The sequence below is a fragment of the Culex pipiens genome, unplaced genomic scaffold (genome assembly GCF_016801865.2).
Source record: "Culex pipiens pallens isolate TS unplaced genomic scaffold, TS_CPP_V2 Cpp_Un0077, whole genome shotgun sequence".
Lineage (NCBI taxonomy): Eukaryota > Metazoa > Arthropoda > Insecta > Diptera > Culicidae > Culex > Culex pipiens.
In genome coordinates, this window is record NW_026292894.1 from 13,444 (window position 1) to 20,248 (window position 6,805).

Consider the following 6,805-nt stretch of genomic DNA (forward strand, 5'->3'; position numbering starts at 1 on the left):
TTCTATTGATCTTTTAATCGGAGCATTATTTTTTGACGTTTACACTCAATGATTGCGTTACCTGATGTATTATGTTAAATTTATGACGGACATCTGGTTGCAACAATTTGGGAATATTTTAACTTGTCACGTGCGTCAAAATTCTCAAGGATTCCAAAATTTACGACCAAGTCTAGAAAACACATGTCCGCGATCCTTTGCCTGACGGCGGGAGTGGAGCCAAACGATTATTACGTATGCGACGTAATTTGAGAAAGGGTTTTTTTTTCAACGAACTCTGGCTTCCGTGTCACCCGTTCCTGAACCTCCCAGGGTTAAAGTGGCCATCTTCCCGCATCATTTGCCGGATGAATCATTCCAGCCTCCGAAAGCTAGTGTACCGCAGAGCGCCGTTTCCGTCAGAGAGCTCGTAGTGCAGATCACTTTTGCGGTTGCACAGGAGGTGCAATTTCTTTTCTGCCGATGTCGACTTGTTGGAGGCATCGATGTAGCATGCCACCTCCAGTTGCAACGAAATCTTGTCCGACGTCTGATTGCTAAGCTTAAACTTGACCATCTATTACTCCGACAAGACGCGTCCCAGGATCCACACCGCACTTAACCAGCTACTGGACAATGTAATCCAACTCCGCTGGCTGCAACTTCTCCGTCAATGGCACGTTTGGATCGGCTTGGTCCAAAATCTCTTCAGCTTCACGGCGTCATTCTTTTTTACACGAAACCAAAACAAGCTTGACAGCGGAGTGCGCGAAAGAGATACGAAGCAAACCAAAGTGTTCAAAGCAGGTGTGGCGCTATCAAATGTCAAATGACATGAGTAATTTAATTCCGAGGGGCGTGACAATAGTAAGAAAATTAATTTATTTAATTAATTAACGGCCAAAATTAACAAATTAACTTTTGTTTACGACCAAAACATCGCCACCTCTCCTTACACCACTTTGGTTTCACCTCGAATTTGACAGTTCAACAGCGGGCGTGATTGTTGTTGTGTTTGATTTTGATGGCAATGTTTTATCACCAAAAAGAACCAGGATTAAGGCACATAAGAAATAACAGTCGAACAGCCGGCCGTCTGGAGGATCCGTTGGAAGTGGCAATCGAGTTCCGGAGAACATTGCAGCTGATCATTCCGGAGCATAATTCGGCGGTTCAAGCAGCTATGCGCGCTGGTTTTCGTTCAACAAAATTGCCGAATGGATCAAGTTGGTGATCGATCACGAGTAGCTTATGCTGTTCCGCGATACTTGGTGGAGTAACGAGCCGGGTAAGACGATTCAATAACTGATGAAAAGGCAGATTTTACTTTCGTTTTCTCCACTCGCAGATTTCGACAAAAATGTTCCTGTTACTCAAGTCTGGCTTCTTAATCAGCAATCCCCCCGGCAGTTGAGCAAGTTCAACGCGGCCTGCTGGATGTGGTTCCTGCTGGTGGTAGATTCTCCAATGTTGTTTACCTTTGCACCGCTACCCAATTGGCGTCGTCCGTCAGCCCTGTGACGAACATCACCACCGGTACGATCAAGGGTACGACGGAACAGCATCCCTGGCCAGAGGATCGACTGGACAAGAAAAGGCCTCAATTTCCCGAGACAGTCCCGAGTGCAGTTATCCGGTGCTTTTGCTAAAGCTTCTAGCGCTGAAATTACTCAATTCGGAAGTAATCGAGGAATGACATGTTGGAGGTAAGGCGATCTAATTGCTGGAGAAAAACATGTTAATAATTTTGAATCCTCTACCCCGTAGATTGAACCCAAAATGCTCCTGTTGCTCAAGTTTGGTTTCTTGGTCGAATTTTCGATAAGCAGCAGGTTAAGTTCAACGTAGCCTACCAACAGTGATTCCCGCGCACTCAATCCGCGACGTCGTTTGGCCCCGTGACGACCATCTGCACCGGTGCAACTTTGAGCCCGGAGGATCAGCAACATTTTTTAGACAATTAAAAAACAAGTTTAACATCTTTGTTCAAATAGTATTTTTTATAATATTACATTTAATAAACATATGAATTTAAATCAATAAACAACTACCCAGGCAAATTAATGAACATTGTCAATTGCACGGTCAATTGTCGGTAGAAAAGTAGCCAAATCCTTCAGAACAAAAGCAATCTGCCAGGACGGAAACTTATTTCGTCTAAATTGGCCACGTCCTGCAGTACGATTTCAGATCTTAATAACGCACGGCTTCTGTGGCGTTCATGGCAATTCATGAAGTACAGAATGAAATCACTTCACCATGAACGGTAACCGGAAGTTGCCAGCATCGTCTGTCCTCTTTGTTCTCGTGCATCGCGTGCATCCTCAGGATTGTACCCTGGGCACAATCGAAGTTGGTTGCGTTCTTTAGAGTGTGACGGTTTGCACAGCGGATCGATCGTCGGCAGCCGGTAGATGGCAATGTCGGCCGAGTGGCGCGCTCCCGTCGCCAGCATACTGTTGCTCGGGTTGATCTGGCACGCGTGGATCCCCGACTGCGTGTCCGGACTGGTGCCGCGGCTGTTGGGCAACGTCGGGATTGCGTCCACCTTGCGGGTGTTTACGTCGTACACCATCAGCTTGTTGCACTTGGTTCCGAACACGACCTGCCGATTGCTGAGCCATTGCGCGGCGTTTCCTTGAACATGTCGTGCGTCAAAATGTGCCGGCTGGTGTAGGACGGGTCTACGTTCCGCTCCTCGGTCAGGTCCGACTCCCGGCTGCGCACGTAATCAACAAAATTAAACGATGTGCTCAGGACCTGGTGCTGCTGGGCTGGTGTTTCCTCCTCCGAGTCCGAATCCTCGTACGTCACAAAATCGTCCGGTTTGTCCGGCTTCCGGCGCCGTTCCTGCCGCAGATCGTCACTCTGTGTGAAAAAGTTGTTCGTATCCTCTGGAGAATCCTGTAGAAGACACCACGATTGTTAGGTGGTGAGTTTCTAGGGACGAGTACTGAAGAACATCAACGTTCTCTTTACGGTTACCTCCACAATCTGTGAACTCTGCACAATATTCTCCTACTACTGGCGGATCCTCCGGTGGATTTCGGATTAGCGCTTTCCGGCTTGTTAATTTTCAAGTGGCCACTGGCCAAATTCAGCTGTGAAAATTGGTTGGCGAAATTGATTTTGAAACAAAAATAAAAACAAACTTGACAGTTCGCGCAAAAGCAAACAATGTTTTCAAAAAGCAGGTGTGGCACTGTCAAATGTCAAATGGCAAGAGATATTTAATTCCTTAATGTATTAAATGTGACTATTTAATACATTAAGGCCATTGTCACGCCCCTCGTTTAATTCCTTAATGTATTAAATACCGAAAATTAATACATTAAGGCCTTTGTCACGCCTCTCGAGCTGGGCGACTGCATTCTACACGAGGTAGGAGAGCAATTCTCTACGAAATCGGTATTTTTTTAGAATGTTAATTTTTGTATTTTTTTAATCCGGCTGCAACTTTTTTTGGTGCCTTCGGTATGCCCAAAGATGCCATTTTGCATCATTAGTTTGTCCATATAATTTTCCATACAAATTTGGCAGATGTCCATACAAAAATGATGTATGTAAATTCAAAAATCTGTATATTTTGAAGGAATTTTTTGATCGATTTGGTGTCTTCGGCAAAGTTGTAGGTATGGATATGGACTACACTGAAATAAAATTATACACGGTAAAAAAATGGTGATTTTTTATTTAACTTTTTGTCACTAAAACTTAATTTGCAAAAAAAACGCTATTTTTATTTTTTTTTATTTTTGCGTGGCCGAATGCTTACGCTGTCCGCTTTATAAGCGGATGATTCTGGGTTCGATTCCCATCTGCTCCAACCTTCCATCGGATGAGGAAGTAAAATGTCGGTCCCGGCCTTGGTTGTTAGGCCGTTAAGTCATTCCAGGTGTAGGAGTCGTCTCCATGCCATAAGTACAAACAACACACCAAACCAAGCCTACTCCGGTGGAATCACTCGCGGCGGTTGGACTCGCAATCCAAAGGTCGTCAGTTCAAACGCTGGGGTGGAAGGTTCCTTGGAGTAGAAAGAGGTTTTGGGTGCTCTCCCCATTCAAGCCTTGGGACTCCTAGGTTCAAGCAAAAACTTGCAATAGAGACCACAAAAGACCCGGGGGTCGTAAATGTGGATGGTTTGATTTGATGCCAACTTTTCAGAAATTTCCAGTTTGTGCAAAAAATCTTTGACCGAGTTATGATTTTTTTTTAATCAATACTGATTTTGAAAATAACCGAAATATTGTTCGCAAAAATTTTTCAACTTCATTTTTTAATGTGAAATCAAATTTGCAATCAAAAAGTACTTTAGTGAAATTTTGATAAAGTGCACAGTTTTCAAGTTTAATCCATTTAAGGTGACGTTTTTGAAAGTAGTCGCAGTTTTTCATTTTTTTAAATTTGTGCACATGTTTGCCCACTTTTGAAAAAATATTTTTGAAAAGCTGAGAAAATTCTCTATATTTTGCTTTTTTGAACTTTGTTGATACGACCCTTAGTTGCTGAGATATTGCCATGCAAGAGTTTAAAAACAGGAAAATTGATGTTTTCTAAGTCTCACCCAAACAACCCACCATTTTCTCATGTCGATATCTCTGCAACTAATGGTCGGATTCAGGCCTGCAAAAAGTTTTCAACCCAGCGTACACATGAAAATGAAGCAAACCAAAATGTCAGTTCACTGCTAGCATGTGACTGTAAGCCTACTGTGTCTGTTCTACCACTGCCGCCTAACTTGTGCCGGTCGGCTGCTGGAGAATGAGAGACGTGAAAACATGAGCTACACTCACTCAATCCTAGTCAAATCAATCCGAATTCTGAAACGGAATATAATTAGAATCGTATACAAATTCCGTTTCAAACGCAACAACCGGTTCGAACACGGAACCGGATGATTTTTGCTGAGTCTGTCACCATCCGGAAGGAGTTCTTTGCGTAAAAGGGAGAAAGTGGCCATTAAGAGATTAGGTTGATTTTCCGGATGTTTGTTTTTTTGCAGGAAAAAGCTCTTATGTTTATTTGCACCGTCTTCGACTGAGGTCGCACAGACTGAATAACTTAAAACTAACATAAAAATAAACATGTTCTAACACAGGAATACATAAAATACGTCACAGTTGAAGGGTACGAATTCTACATTTAAAACGTTCTCTAGCCATTCCAGGTTCAAACTCGTTCGAAACACTGTTGAAGATGCGACAGCAACGGTCGATGGGTCGGTTGTAACCATAGAGCGTACGGTGGAAGGGAATCCTTAGTAGGGGCTGGTTCCTCAGCACTCGTACTGGCCTGTGCACGTTGATTTCTTCTCGCAGCTGGGAGCAATCGATGCGGCCCGTCAGAAGATCGAAAACAAACATCCGTTGATGGAAAGTTCGTCGCTGTTCGAGAGACTCCATGCCGAGCAGAGCACACCTGTCACTGTAGCTTGTTTGCCATACACCGTTCCTCCAGGGTAGACGGCGCAGGGCGTACAGAGTAAAGCGACGCTGAACTTTCTCAATCCGGTCCCGTTGATTAGCATGGTGAGGTGCCCATACCTGCACTGCATACTCCAGGGTGCTTCTGACCAAACTGACGAAGAGAGTTTTGAGGGCGTGGATATTCTCGAAGTCAGCAGTGTTGCGTCGAAGAAACCCCAGCATCGCAAATGCTTTGGCTGTAGTAGCGGCGACGTGTTCCGAGAAGTTTAGTTTCCGGTCAATCAGCAGGCCGAGGTCCCTGATTGAAGAAACCCTGTCAAGGTCAATGGAGCTGAGTGAATACGCGTACACGGTTGGGACAGCTGATCTGGTGAAACTTATGCATTTGCATTTGGCGGGGTTCACTTTCATCCCGTTGAGGTCGCACCATTCGCGGATGGCTTCGATGTCCTGTTGGAGGGCGACGCAGTCGATGACGGAATTGATCTCACGAAAAACCTTCAAATCATCCGCATATAACAGCTTCTGGGACTGGAGACGTTGACAGATGTCGTTAACAAACAAGATAAATATTAGCGGCCCTAGATGGCTCCCTTGCGGCACACCGGATGTGATGGAGAACCTCCTGGAGACAACAGCACCGAGACGCACGTAACCTTGTCTACCACATAAATACGACGAGAGCCACACAGTCAGCCAGCTAGGAAAACCCAAACGATTAAGTTTTGTTACAGCTAACACATGAGGAACGGTGTCGAACGCCTTGGAAAAATCAAAGTAGATCGTGTCGGTCTGCTTTCGCTTTTCCAGGTTAGCATTCAGCGCGCTGACGTACGCCATCAGGTTCGTAACCGTTGACCGTTTTTTTACGAAACCATGCTGGAAAGTAGACACAATTTCTTGGGCGGCCGAGTACATCCCCTTGTGTATTAGCACTTCGAAGACCTTGGGCAGGCAGGACAGGATGGAGATTGGCCTATAATTCTCCGCATTCAGTGTACTGCCTGATTTATGAATGGGAGTTATTGCTGCCAGCTTCCATTCGTCGGGGAGAACGCCTTCGGATAGGGAGCGGGTGAAGATAGTGCTGATAGGTCTGGCGAATGAACTGGAGAGCTCCTTGATGAACGCAGGCGGAAGTCGATCGGGCCCGGCACCCTTCGCAGGATCGATGGCGTTCAAAGCCGTTTCTACCTCAGCTTGAGTGAAATCTGGCCGAGGGAGGTCGATGTCAAACGTCCGGAGCGTGTCTAGGTAAGTGGCACTAGCAGTAGGCGTCACGGTATCATAAACACTGCTGAAGAAGTCGGCGAAGAAGTTTGCTGCGTCAACTGGATTATCCGCAGAACGGCCGTTGTGCGAGATCTTCGTGGGATGTACACTGGAACGTTTCCTTCCTT

The 6,805-nt window shown here is 45.4% G+C and overlaps 1 long non-coding RNA gene across 1 annotated transcript; it reads left to right on the plus strand.

Annotated features, from left to right (window-relative positions):
- The first annotated feature begins 497 nt into the window (after positions 1–497).
- On the plus strand, positions 498–2,029 carry LOC120428581 (uncharacterized). The gene is made up of 3 exons (XR_005607138.2): positions 498–1,267; positions 1,328–1,685; positions 1,747–2,029. It is a non-coding gene; the product is annotated as an uncharacterized LOC120428581 (long non-coding RNA).
- Positions 2,030–6,805: the final 4,776 nt, after the last annotated feature.